Source organism: Schistocerca serialis, chromosome 8 (genome assembly GCF_023864345.2).
Source record: "Schistocerca serialis cubense isolate TAMUIC-IGC-003099 chromosome 8, iqSchSeri2.2, whole genome shotgun sequence".
NCBI lineage: Eukaryota > Metazoa > Arthropoda > Insecta > Orthoptera > Acrididae > Schistocerca > Schistocerca serialis.
Window position 1 is genome coordinate 452,645,463 of NC_064645.1, and position 15,246 is coordinate 452,660,708.

At 40.4% G+C, this 15,246-nt stretch overlaps 1 protein-coding gene across 1 annotated transcript in view; it reads right to left on the reverse strand.

Annotated features, from left to right (window-relative positions):
- The window catches only part of LOC126416633 (uncharacterized), a 276,018-nt gene that overhangs the window by 207,099 nt on the left and 53,673 nt on the right, over window positions 1-15,246 (reverse strand). The window lies entirely within an intron of this gene.

Below are 15,246 nucleotides of genomic sequence, written 5' to 3' on the forward strand. Positions count from 1 at the left end.
AACCCTGAGATTGTTGTCTTACCGGCCTTGTACTCCGAATGGCAAATAAGACGTGCTTTCCGCTCCACCTCTACAGTACAGTGTGTGGAGACGGAAGAAGTGACAGAGAAAGAGATAATCACTGCCTATATACCGTATACTGTCGAATTATTGGGGAAAATAGGATGAATATTGAGGAAACACAGAGTACGAACTGTCTTTTACCCACCAAATAAAACACAAGCATTACCAGGTGTACCGGTATGAAATGAGCGTTAAGATACAAATGTGTCAATAGGGAACATTTGTTGTGAACGAGCTTTAATTTTGTTTTTGTTTGGTTGGTATGATATCTGTCAAAGATATTTAGTACACATCAAGTCATGGAACAAACAACACCATATGTTTTCATCGTGTTAACAATGTCGAATTTTGTACCAGAAAGTGATGATTTGTGGAAAGCATTAATTTTTTGTTTTCATTTGAAAAAAAAGTGCTGCAGAGTCGCATCAAATGCTTGTCGAGGCATATGGTGATCATGCTCTATCAGAAGCAACATGCAAAAGATGGTTTCAATGGTTCAGAAATAAGGATTTTGACGTAAGAAATGAAGAATGTGGAAGACCACCAAAAAAGTTCGAAGACACCGAATTGCAAGCAATATTGGATGAAGATGATACTTTGAGTCAGAAGCAAATGGCAGCAATGCTAAATGTTGCACAACAAACAATTTCTGACCGTTTGAAAGCTATGTGAAAGATCCAAAAGTGTTGAAAATGGGTGCCACATAAGTTGAATGAAAGACAGATGGAAAATGAAAAACCATTTGTCAAATTTTGCTCCAAAAACATGAAATAAAACCAATTTTGCATAGAATTGTTACTGGCGATGAAAAATGGATTTATTTTAAGAATCCTAAACGAGAAAAATCATGGGTTAATCCGGGACAACCATCAACATCGACTGCAAAATCAGATCGATTCGGGAAGCAGACAATACTCTGTGTTTCGTGGGATCAGAAAGGTGTGGTGTATCACAAGCTTCTCAAACCCGGTGAAACTGTGAATACTAATCGCTACAGACAACAAATGATCAATTTGAACTATGCATTGATCGAGAAAAGACCAGAAAGGGCCAGAAGACATGGCAAAGTAATTTTTTTACATTACAATTCACCTGCACACTAAGTAAAACTGGTTCATGATACAATCAAAACACTTGGCTGGGAGATACTACCCCACTCGCCGTATTCACCAGACTTGGCCCCTTCTGACGACCATTTGTTTTCATCAATGGGACACACATTGGCTGAGGAACACATCGATTCCTACGAAGAAGTCGAAAATTGGATGTCTGATTGGTTTGCTTCAAAAGACAAACATTTCTATTGGTGTGGTGTCCACAAATTGCCAGAAAGGTGGTCAAAATGTATAGAAAGTAATGATCAGTACTTTGAATAAAATGTTTTTACTTTTCAATTCCAGTGTTCCATTTTCACAAAAAAAAACGCTCATTTCATTATGGTACACCCAGTATTGGGAAGTGTCAAAGACAATTTTGGTTTGCAGAAGGTCGGCATAAATCAGATTCCATGTCAATGTGGGACGACTTACGTTGGACAGACAGCGTGCACCATCAAAGATCATTGCCATGAACATCAGAGGCACACTCGACTTGGGTACCCCAACAAGTCGGCGATCGCAGTGCACTGTTTGTCCAAAAATCACGAAATGGACTACCAACATACAGGGTCTTGGCACAGACATCTAAATACTGGGACAGTGACGTTAGAGAGGCTATTGAAATTCGTACCAGGGATGGACTCATCAACTGAGATTGTGGCTACAACCTCAGCAGGGCATGGGAACCAGCACTGAGTCTAACTAAAAAGATGCTCAACAAAGGAAACAAATGGGTGACTAGGGCGAACGAGGCAATTACACCGACGCTACCAAAGACGTCGATGCCAGCATCTCAGCGACCACTGACGCGTGGGCGTGGACCGCCAAGAGAGTGCCTCGCAAGGGGAGCCCACCCTCAGAAGCTCAGTTCATCAGCGCACCTGACGATGGCGACTTGTCTGATTGCCGAAATATTGTGCCCGTTGGACACTATGGACCGGCAGTACACCTGAGGACTGTTCAAGCAAGAAATATGCCAGGAGAAACTGAAGAATCACATTGCTGATATTGTTTAATGCTTTTTTTATGAGCTGCAATCGTATTCTCACCACCATCAGAGTGTTATTTTAGGCTTGATGAGAGAAACAGAGACATGAAAAAATGAGTTTATTTCTCTGCTGTTGTTACAAGCTTATTAGAAGTCGGCTCAGTTAATTTCTGTACACAGTGTAAATTTGAAAGAAAGCTAAGGTCTAAAGTTTCACTTCATGCCCTCCATTACAGCTGCCAATCTTTACAATCTACGTGTGTGGTGTGTGTGTTCTGCAAAGTAAATGCACGATTAGCGTATGTAGTTGATGCGACTGTATCATGTCATATTTGAACGTGAAAATCTGTAAAATGTGCTATCACAAAATTTTTTGTTCTATTTTCGTGTGACATCTCTGTCACAGTACAATCATCGGCACGAAAATTATATTTTCAGCACCTCACAAAATGCTTTCACTACTACCTGCACTCCCATCACTGAAGGTCCACTCCCCCTCTCCACACATCCAGGATGTGAGCTCATTTTACATGTGTTAGTGTGATGTGATGGGTGCGCTGGCTATTGGATGACTTAACAAGTCACCAACCAATAGTAGTTCACTACTCAGAAAGGGGAAACGTTTCCTCGGTTATGACTGAGCATATTCTTTGAGACTCAGTGTTTGAATTTAAAAGGTTGATGATTGATATTGCTGCTAAATACAACACATCATAAATACATGCAAAAAGATGAGACTGAGTTATAAGTGCACAAGAAGAGGTGGTGCCTGGGGGCCCTCAGTCACATATTGGCTCGGTCCGGAACACTTCACGTCAAGTATCTTGTTTATCAATTACCACTGCAACCTAGCAGTAGTTGTGTTATAATTGCATGGTGAAGCTAAATGTTGCAACTTGTGTTGGCAAAACCGATCATGGATTATATCAGCATTTCCTCTCTCACATCACCCCTCTCCACAATGGCCTGAAATATTCCCTTAATTCTGTCATTACCCGTGGTGCAAACCATCCATCTTTCAAGCCACTTATAGCTCATTCAGTCACATCAAATGTCAATAGGAAGAAAACAGGATGAAGTCAAATGAGATGTCAAGTAAGTACTTAGAATTGACATAAACTTTACTAGCAAGAATTATAAAATTAGTGAATTTTCAGCATTAACCTTATGGGTTTTTCACAGTGCCTACGAATTATGGTGTAGAATTGTGAAACACACAGAGTCAGAGAATGTAAAATCAATGTTCCACTGTAGTTTGACAATCCACATGCAATGGAAATACTGTAAACTTCATAGCTACAAACAAGCCTGACCTTACTGGTAGTGTAAGTAGAGACACAAGGATTAGTGATCATGATCTCATTACACCAATGAAGGTTGCTAAAGTTAACAAATCCATCAGGAAGGCTTGGAGAGTGTGTATGCTGGAAAGAGCAGATAAGCAGTTGTTAGCATCCTATTTAGATAATGAATAGACATTTATTTTATCCATACTGGATCAGAGGTCATGGTTGTCAATTTCAATGTTGAAAAATATTTCAGCTCAACCACTTGTTTACGCTATAAACAAGTGGTTGAGCCGAAATATTTTTTAACAATGAATAGACATCATTAAGTTCATTACAATGGACACACAGGGATTATAGGAAAAGTTTAAACTCATTGTAAACTGTGCTCTGGACGAGTATGGGCTCAGTAAATGAATTAAGGATGGAAAAGACACACAATCACTTAAGAACAAAATTCGGAAAATGCTGAGGAAGTGGAGATTGTTACACTTTTGATTCGAAAAGAAAAATGGAAATGTCAACAGGCACGATTTAGTAGAAATTCTTATGTCTATAAAAAGATCAATACATAAAGCATACAACAACTTCGACCATCGTAACTTCATGAAAGATCTTGCCAAGAATCTGAAAAAATTCTGATCCTATGTAAAATCACTAAGCAGGGCAAAGGCTTTAGTCATTCATCAACCTGTCCGGCATGGTAATAGAAAACAGCAAAAGAACAGCTGAAATTTTAAATTCTGTGTTTAAAACACCATTTGCATAGAAGAATTATACAAACATGCAATTGTTTGACCTTCACACAGATTCCCATTTGGAGGACATACAAATGGGCATCCCTGGGACTGAGAAGCAACTGATAGTTGAAAACAAGCAAGTCATAAGTCACAAGGTCCAGATGGAATCACAATTCAGTTTCTTTGGCACTGGCTCCTTATTTAGTTTCCATTTATTATGAATCTCTCACCCAGCATGAAATCCCAAAGAACTAGAAAAAGTGCAGGTGATATAAGAACAGTGAAAGAGCAGACATACAAAATTACGGATCAATATTCTTAACATCATTTTGCTGTGGCATATTCTAAGTTGAAATATAATAAATTTACTTGACACAGAAAAGCTTCTGCCCACAAATCAGGAAGCATTTAGGAAACATTGCTCATGCTAAACTCAGCTTGCACTTTTCTTACAATATCCTGTGAACCATGGACAAAGGGCAACAGGTAGATTCCATATTCCCAGATTTCTGGAAAGTGACTGACAGTGTTCCACTGCAGACTGTTAACAAAGGCCTGAGAATATGGAATTGGTTTCCAGATATGAGAGAGACCCGAAACCTCTCAAGTAACAGAACCCAGAACGTTGTCCTGGATGGTGAGTGTTCCTCAGAGAGAAAGGTATCATCAGAAGTGCCCCAGGAAAGTGTGATAGGACTTCTCTTGTTCTCTATATACAAAAATGATCTGACAGATACGGTGAGTAGCACTCTGTGATTGCTGATGATGCTGTAGTGTACAGTGAAGCATCATCATTGTCTGAGGCATAAAAACTCAAAATTTCTACTAGGTGCAATAAATGGCAGTTCATTCTAAGTATAGAAAAATGTAAGTTAATGCAGCTTAGTAGGAAAGCTAACCTTGTAAGATTAGACTATAGTATCAGTGCTGCTTGACACAGTCACAACAATTGTATCCAGATGCAAAACTGCAGCTTGACACAGTCACAACAATTAAATATCCAGATGAAAAACTGCATAGTGATATGAAATGGAAAGAGCATGTAAGGTCAGTGGCAGGGAAGAAGAATGACAGACTTCATTTCACCGGGAGAATTTTAGGCAAATGTTGCTCAGATATATGGAGATCACATACAGAACAACAGCATGACCCATTCCTAAGTGCTGCTCAAATGTTTGGGATACCCACAAGGTCAGATTAAAGGAACATATCGAACCAACCCAGAGGCAAGTTGCTGCGTTTGTTACTGGTAGGTTCAATCAATACGCATGTATTACAGAGGGAGAATTTTAGGCAAATGTTGCTCAGATATATGGAGATCACATACAGAACAACAGCATGGCCCATTCCTAAGTGCTGCTCAAATGTTTGGGATCCCCACAAGGTCAGATTAAAGGAACATATCAAAACAACTCAGAGGCAAGTTGCTACATTTGTTACTGGTAGGTTCACTCAACACACATGTATTACAGAGGTGCTTCGTGAATTCAACTGGGAATCACTGGAGGGACGACTACATTCATTTTGAAAATATTATTGCAAAAATTTGGAGAACAGGAATTGGCTGCTGACTGCAGAATGAATCTACTGCTGTCAGTGAACATTTCCTGTAATGACCATGAAGACACAATAAGAGAAATTACAGCTAGCATGGAAGCATATAGATTATTTTCTTTTTCTGCATTTGCAGTTGGGCAGGAAAAGATAAGACTAGTAGTGGTACAATGTACCCACCACCATGCACTGCACGGTGGCTTGCAAAGTATGAATGTAGATGTAGATGAACTTGATTCATTCCACATTCATAATGGGTCTTCATGATGGGATTTACAGAATACAAAGTAAGAATAAATTAATGAATTAATATCTTCATAATAAGTGAGGTAAGTGAGGATTATTGAAACACAACACATACATATGACTCTCGAGCTCCTGTTGTTTGCCATGGGGCAAAGAAATGACGCAGCCATATAAAGTACTTGTGTAGAGGTCAGCTGAGGCAAAGGTACCTTGTCACTGTGTGATATCACAGAATGAGAGGGTCTCCCTGTGAGTAAATGATGGTTCAGATTATAGGATAATTGTTACTTTTGGACAAAGGCTTGGGGCACACAGAAACAAAACAGAGACATCACCTACATGAGTCATAATGTTAAGCGATTCATCATTTTCAAAGGGTCAAAAAAATCATTTTGATGGAAAGATTGACAGTGTTTAAAGAATGGATAAGTACAGCAGCATAAATGACTCCTTAGTTGTCTAAATTGGTCTGATACTGCTGCAAAATTGTCACTGTCACCAAAAACAAGTTACAATACAATACACCATTTTACCTATGGATTGTGTCGTTTTGTTTCAACTGCTCTCATGGCATGCTATGGTAATGTGATATTGAGATTTCAATGTGTACCATGATTCCTAACAAATAAAAAATTAATTTTGTAATTTATATTTTTGAGGTGGTAATTAAAATGTTATAACTACCCCTCATACTTGTCACTTTGCACGGCAATTTGCAGCATTCCTGGATCAGAGGTTATGTTGTGCATCAAGTGAGACTATATGCACTTTGAGAACTTGCTGAAGTACTCATAGAGCTGACAGTACCAGAAGACAGGCAGTCTTAACCAAACCCTAGCTCGGGGCACAAATATGTAGCATAAATAGCCAGTTACAATTAGCTGAGTTCCCTTAGGTATTTTCATTTTAAAAAACCTAATGGGCACAGGTGTCTTTACAAAAATGTCATGGATAAGCTGAGCATTACATTCCTGCAACTGGAATCCTCCATTACTCATCAGTAGTAGGAACACATTTCAAACAAATTTTTCACACCCCCAAGTGTGCTGGGTAGATGATGAGCTTGTTACAGCTCTTATTTTTTGGGAAAAAAAAAACAGATTCTATCTTCATTAATTATATGGCCACAGATGTACCCCTCCCTCTCCCCCTTTTCCCTAAGATGACAAAGAGGCACTTCCACAGGTTCATGTTGAGATGGTGATAATAAACAGGGTTTCCAAGGAACTGAACAGGCAGTTGTTAGTCTTTTTATAATCACAAATAATAATGAGTGGAAGAGTTTTGTGAGTAATGTGAACAGAGTGCAGTCAAGAGGAGCGGTGCTGTAACAAGAAACGACTTACAGAGAACAGTGAAAAAGAGTATCGATAGAAGGAGATGCAGACCACGCACAGGTGAAAGGAGGAGGAAGGGAACGGTCAAGTTTCTCCCACTATAAGCAGGCTACTTCAACATTAGGACACGATATCACAAAAAGGAAAACACATTCAATGTATTGCGGGTGATAAGGAAAAATAAAATAGATCAATTTCTAGTACAGGGAAGCAAGATTTAGAGTTGATGTCCGGACTGGAGTGGAGATAGGTCGGAACCACCACCTAAAGCAAAAAAAAGCTGCAGGTGGTGTCCCCTGCCTAACTTCATCCCACAAGTCAACTGCTAAAATGAATACTTCAAACCAACTGACAATATTATCATTCCTGCAGAAATATTAAAACTTGAGCTGTTTTGTAACATAATAATCTAGGATATGTGGCTACAATTCATCAAGATATAATCTATATTGTCCATCAAGCGAGTCTGGATGTCCTTTGAGAATGTGGCAGAATGTCAGAGTCATTCTACAGGTACACTGAGTGAGGTTTTCTTCCAACTGTGTGTAGTCGTGTGTGAAGAGATGGAACGCTGCAGTTTCTTTTGGAGAGGGGCAGAGTGACTTCCTCCACTTCTTTTCTTGTTCAGGGTAAGTTTGGGATGGATGTTAGTCATCCATTCTGCTCCCCATTTTTGTAAGCTGCACCTCCTGTGATGTACCTGCAAATCAGCTTCACCTACTGTACAGCCAGCAGATCCATATTAGAGGCTGCCTTAGCTCATGTACATCAGCACACTAACTGCCCGGGTTGCCTATACAGCTCAATATCCAGTGGAATATCAGGAAAGTTCCTGTATTGTGGAGTTCATAAAAAAGTCTGTAACAGGCAGAGACTAAAGGACATTCCAAAGAGTACGTTTCAATCACCTTCAAACTTCTGAAGGATCATTCTACAGGAGAATATTTCTGGTAGGCTGAAGCTGTACTCGTCCAAGAGCTCTGCATACTGCTATTAATTCTGCGGTGCAGAAGCCACATTCAGTGGGAACGAAGTGTTGTTCATAAACCTATTTGTTGATAAATGCGTAGCCCACTTCCTCATCGCCCTTGGAGCAATTAGTATACATCAGACTACAGGTCGTTTGGTCATGGAGGAACAAACACAACCTACAGTGATGAATATTAGGACCTACGGTAGGTGGATAAGTTTCAAGAGGATGCATTTCTTTTAGTCTAACCACTGCTGTTCTCCCTGTTTAAAAACGACTTGTAAGAGGAAGGATGTTGGGGTTACGGGAATGCGTTGTCTAATAAGGATGTTCTGAAATACAGTAAGTCGCAACCACGTTTTTAAGAGTTGTCGGTGGTGTACCTTTAATGGTGAAATACCTACTTCAACTACTACACTATGGACAGGTTTTGTATGGGAAATTCCAGTCGTAAAGCAGGTTCCACTGAGGTGCATAGGGTCCCGTTTTTGAGAAAGCACAGGCAGTTCCAAATACAAGCTTGAGTTGCTTTATGTGAGGCAATAATGTCAGTTCATGGCAGAACTGCACCAAAAAGCAGAGGGTATTTACCACTTCCGGCCATTGGTTGTCCAGACATAACTCGAACACATGAATGTCAGCTGAATGGCTATCTGAAGATGACATTCAGCTGAAAATAATTATACACAGCTGCAGTGCAAACAGGAGTCATTGGCATACAAGGCTGATGATATATTTGCTATTCCATTTATGGCAAATGCAAAGAGGAAACCCGTTTTGCTGTACAAGTCAATTATTATGGAAGAGTCAACTTTTTAACTCGAAAATGCCAATGGGATGATAAATTTATAACACCAAGTTGCTCAGAAATATCAGCTATATAATCTGGTTAAGATACAGTGCCGTCACATTGTGACATATGCCTTCTACAAGTTGAGTAAGACCAAGCCTCTCTGACAGCAGACTCCAATCATACAAGGTTGTCAGTTCTTGCTCTGGACCTGTGGCATCTACTTTGAAATGGTGAGACAAATTATTGTTTCCAGATGCTGATAAAGTCTTTGACTGACCTTCCATTCCAACAGTCTACATAGGGTTGCTTTTAGACTGATTGGTCGGGCTGTATTATGGAGGGAGGGGGGGGGGGGGGGGGGGTACCAGGTTTCAATATTGGTATAAAGATACTGTCTGCCAGATGAATGTGAAAGAAACTCCTACAGGCAAATCTTGTTTAACATCATCAGGCTGCTTTGTTTGGTACCTATATTACTAAGAACAATTCCAAAACCTGGAACCTACACCAGTTGCAGGTCACCTGGCCAACATGTAATTACTGGTCAGATTTAAAATACTACCATAGGCTACTTACTGAGAGGTATGATCATATGTTAGAAGTTTAACACAGCAAGACAAGTATTACAATTAGAAACCATGTGTTTGTCTTGAAGTAGCTTAGCAGACAGGAAGCAAATACACCAATTTTATTCATTCTGCATCTAAGAATGAGGACACTTAGCAACTTACAACAAAGTTTACACATTATTTCAAACATTCACAAAACTTTTTCTGGCTGACCAACCGCTCCCTCCATCTCCCACAAATTGATGAAAGGAAAAAGTTTATCGCTTAGTACACTTTCGCTGTTCGTGTAGTAAAACTTCAGTAACAGACACGACATTTTAATTCATTACTTCTTTATTAAAGATTCTATTCACAATGTAGTTTGCAGACACTGCCCACATATACCACTGAATGTACCTGCAAAGTTATACCATTATATGACATATAGTTAAGAGATACGTAGTCATAGACATTGAGTTGTGTGAAAATTCTTTTCTACTTAAAATTGCACTTAATAAAACTTCAACATCACGCATGACATTTTAATTTATTAGTTCTTTACTACTAACTCCATTCACAACACTCTTTGCACACAATATCTACATATGCAATTGAATGTACCTTAAAAATTATATCATCGTACAACCCACAGTTCAGTAGACACATCACCGTAAACACTGAGATGCACACAAAACTTGCTTTTGCTTAAAATGAAGTATTAATTACTCAGACTGTATTCTGCCAGTGTTCATAATAACAGGGGCACTTAGTGACTTCCAAACAACTTTAAGCATAATTTCAAACTATTTCTAAAATACTCTCACCTACAGGCTTAATGTCAAATATTTAATACATTAACTCATTTGAAAAGTAATCAAATGTTTGAAGTTGTTTTATACACGGGAGTTTGATTCTTTAAAGAACTGGAATTTACTGATGGTCACTATAGTGATGAAGCACTTGGTAGTGTACTGTATCTGGGCTAAGGGAGGTATTTTTGTACTATGCCAGTGCACTGCTGAATTCTCAGTGTATAAAGAAATGTTACACGTTTCTGTCCGATGGGTCTTAAAGTACTTAATGTACATCCTGCTAAAGCCAATGTTGATCAAGATATGGGTGAAACTTGTTTGAAACTGACAGTTTTGTTTAGTAGACCAATAATTACATTATGTCAACAGGAGTGGTACATTGTACTCCTCTGTTTAAAATTCCACGTATTCTAGCCAGGAATGGCATACTTTTTGTATGCATCTGAACATCTGGTATATGTCCATCCAGTGGAAGTAATGTATTTTTGCCAACAATCCTATGCCTGTTGTCTTATTAAATAGCGTGCTTTTGCTAATAACTGTTTACAGAAAATTAAACAATGGATAATCCAGGATGGGATGTAACAATATTATGAAAAGGAAAGTTACTACTCACCGTATAGCAGAGATGCTGAGTCACAGATAGGCAAAACACAAAAACTGTCATAAAATGATGGGAGTGGCGACTGGGTCGGGTAAGGAGGAGGTTGGAGTGGGGAGGGGGAGGGATAGTAGGGTTCGGATGGTGGACAGTTAAGTGTTCAGGTTAGAAATGAAGTGCTGAAGGTTAGACAGAGGGCAGGGGAGACATAGGAGAGTGCGGAAGCGTGGGTGGCGGGGAAAGGGGGAGGGGGGATAGTGGAAGAGGAGAGAAAAAAAAGACTGGGTGCAATGGTGGAATGAGGGCTGTGTAGTGCTGGAATGGGAACAGGGAAGGGGCTGGATGGGTAAGGACAGTGACCAATGAAGGTTGAGGCTCAAATGGCTCTGAGCACTATGGGACTTAACATCGGAGGTCATCAGTCTCCTAGGACTTAGAACTACTTAAACCTAACTAACCTACGGACATCACACACATCCATGCCCAAGGCAGGATTTGAACCTGAGACCGTAGCGGTCACGTGGTTCCAGACTGAAGCATCTAGAACCGCTCAGCCACACCAGCCATCGAAGATTGAGGCCAGGAGGGTTATGGGAACATAGGATGTATTGCAGGGAAAGTTCCCACCTGCGCAAATTAAGAAAAGCTGGTGTTGGTGGGAAGGATCCATATGGCACAGGTTATGAAGCAGTCACTGAAATGGAGGATGTCATGTTTGGCAGTGTGCTCAGCAACAGGGTGATCCACTTGTTTCTTGGCCACAGTTTGTTGGTGGCCATTCATGCAAACAGACAGCTTGTCAGTTGTCATGCCCACATTGAATGCACCACAGTGGTTGCAGCTTAGCTTGTAGATCACGACTGGTTTCACAGGTAGCCCTGCCTTTAATAGGATAGGTGATGTGTGTGACTGGACTGGAGTAGGTGGTGGTGGGAGGATGTATGGGACAGGTCTTGCATCTAGGTCTATTGGGGGTATGAGCGATGATGTAAGTAGTTGGGAGCAGGGGTTGTGTAGGGATGGACGAGTATATTGTGTAGCTTTGGCAAATGGCAGAATACCACTGTGGGAGGGGTGGGAAGGACAGAGGACATGACATTTATCATTTCAGGGCACAATGAGAGGGTAGTCGAAACCCTGGCGGAGAATGTAATTCAGTTGCTCCAGTCCGGGGTGGCACTGAGTTACAAGAGGAATGCTCCTCTGTGGCCTGACAGTGGTGGTGGAAGACTGGAAAGATAAGGTATGGGAGAATTGTTTTTGTACAAGGTTGGAAGGATAATTATGGTGGAGGTATTTCTGGTGGTTAGTAGGTTTGATATGGACGGAGCTACTGATGTAGCCATCTTTGAGGTGGAGGTCAACATCTAGGAAGGTGGCTTGTTGGCTTGAGTAGGACCAAGTGAAGCAAATGGGGGAGAAGTTGTTGAAGTTCTGGAGGAATGTAGATCCATCTTTGCCCTCAACCCAGATCGCAAAAATGTCATCAATGAATCTGAACCAGTTGAGGGGTTTAGGATTCTGGGTGTTTAGGAAGGATTCCTCTAGATGGTCCATGAATAGGTTCGCACTGGATGGTGCCACACAGGAACCCATAGCCGTATCCTGCATTTGTTTGTAGGTAATGCCTTCAAAGGAGAAATAATTGTGGGTGAGGATATAATTGATTATGATTACTAGGAAGTAGGATGTTGGTTTAGAATCAGTCAGGTGTTGGAAGAGGTAGTGTCCAATAGCGGCAAGGCCAGGGGCATTAGGGATGTTAGTGTAAAGAAAGGTGGCATCAATAGTGACGAGTAGACAACCGTGTGGTAAATGAATAGCAACTGTGGAGAGTCAGTGGAGGAAATGGTTGGTATCTTTTATGTAGGAGGATAGGTTCCAGATAGTAGGTTGAAGGTGTTGGTCTATGAGAACAGAGATTCTCTCAGTGGAGGCACAGTAACCAGCCACAATGGAGTGATTTTGGGTGGTTGGGTTTAAGGACTTTAGGAAGCAAGTTGAAGATAGGAGTGTGGGGAGTGGTAGGGGTGGGCAGAGAGATGGACTCTGGGGAGATGGGATGGGCGTAAGGATTTGAGGAGTGACTGGAGATCCTGCTGGATTTCTGGAATGGGGACACTGCGGCAAGGTTTGTAGGTGGAAGTATCTGACAGCTGGCAGAATCCTTCTACCAGGTAACCCTTGTGGTTCAAATAACAATGGTCAAGGCTTTGTCAGCAGGTAGAATAGTATGGTCAAGATGAGATTTTAGGTGGTTGATTGCAGTTCTTTCACAGATGTAAGATGTAAGGTTAGCTTGCATAATGAGGGATTTGGGGAACGTTCAACATTAAGAAATTCTGGAAAGTTAACAGAGCGTGGTTTTGGGCTGTGGGGGTGGATCAAGGTTGGATGGGTGAGTGAGCTGAGTTAGACAGGGTTCAACATTGCTCTTTGGTTGAGTCTGATTGGTAGGGTTGGTGGTGAAAACGTGTTTCCACTGTAGGGACCAGGAGAAGAAGAGAAGGTCTTTAACAAGTCCTTGTAAAGGGACATCCCCCTCTAGCATTACTTTTCCTCAACAGAAATTATCGATGCCAAAAATATTCACAAATTCTGAAAAGGTTAACAATATCTCAGCTGTTTTTCTAAAAGAATTTCATACGATTTGTACACTACGTCTTGTAATTCAAGCTAGCAGAAATAACTTTATTTTCTTTACTACAATTGATATGTACTAACTCTGAACGTATAGTTGAAATTATTTTCTCTTAGAAACATTTGAAATTGTGAAATATTTGGCATATTTATGATTTCTATTGTTAATTTTGCAATATAGCGCAATTTATTAAATTTATTTCTGGATTCATGTATAAAATAATAACAGAAAGTAATAGAAATTTATTTGTCAAGAGAATTTGTAAACCCTTTGGAATACTGTTAGTACTGCCAAGTGAAGTAGTAGTGGGCATACCTCTGGTATGATTGGACATGTTTTATTTTTGGGAAGAACAATGTAACGTTCGACTTTGTTGACATGGAAATTGTAAAGACAGTGTAATACAGAAAAATGTGAGAGAATAAAATTTTTGAGCAAAACAAAAAATACAGTGCAGGCTCACTTCAAATTTATTATGTCAATTGAAACCATGAGAACCTATAATGACAGAAACTTCAGCTTCACAAATCAGCCCCTAGACGTGAAGAACTGGAGCCAACTACGAGAATAGAAGAAAAGTAAAAAGTTTATTGTAAATCCTACTCCTCTCGAAGCTTATTAAAAAAAGTTAACAATACAGACAGTGACAATCAACAAATGATGTGTGGAAGGGGTAGATTACATCCTGCATGATTGAATTTGGGATTGGGGAAGAAAGTGAGGCCTTCGAAAAGTATGGATATTTCTGTGGGGTTAAGGCTCCTGGAGAAAAGGTTCATGACTGTGTTTTGGGTCTATTTAGGTTTTGGACCTACTCCCATGAACCATGGACCTTGCCGTTGGTGGGGAGGCTTGCGTGCCTCAACGATACAGATGGCTGTACCGTAGGTGCAACCACAACGGAGGGGTATCTGTTGAGAGGCCAGACAAACGCGTGGTTCCTGAAGAGGGGCAGCAGCCTTCTCAGTAGTTGCAGGGGCAACAGTCTGGATGATTGACTGATCTGGCCTTGTAACACTAACCAAAATGGCCTTGCTGTGCTGGTACTGTGAACGGCTGAAAGCAAGGGGAAACAACAGCCGTAATTTTTCCCGAGGGCATGCTGCTTTACTGTATGGTTAAATGATGATGGCGTCCTCTTGGGTAAAATATTCCGGAGGTAAAATAGTCCCCCATTTGGATCTCTGGGCGGGGACTACTCAAGAGGACATCGTTATCAGGAGAAAGAAAACTGGCATTCTACGGATCAGAGCATGGAATGTCAGATCCCTTAATTGGGCAGGTAGGTTAGAAAATTTAAAAAGGGAAATGTATAGGTTAAAGTTAGATATAGTGGGAATTAGTGAAGTTCGGTAGCAGGAGGAACAAGACTTTTGGTCAGGTGAATACAGGGTTATAAATACAAAATCAAATAGGGGTAATGCAGGAGTAGGTTTAATAATGAGTAAAAAAATAGGAGTGCGGGTAAGTTACTACAAACAGCATAGTGAACGCATTATTGTGGCCAAGATAGACACAAAGCCCATGCCTACTACAGTAGTACAAGTTTATATGTCAACTGGCTCTGCAG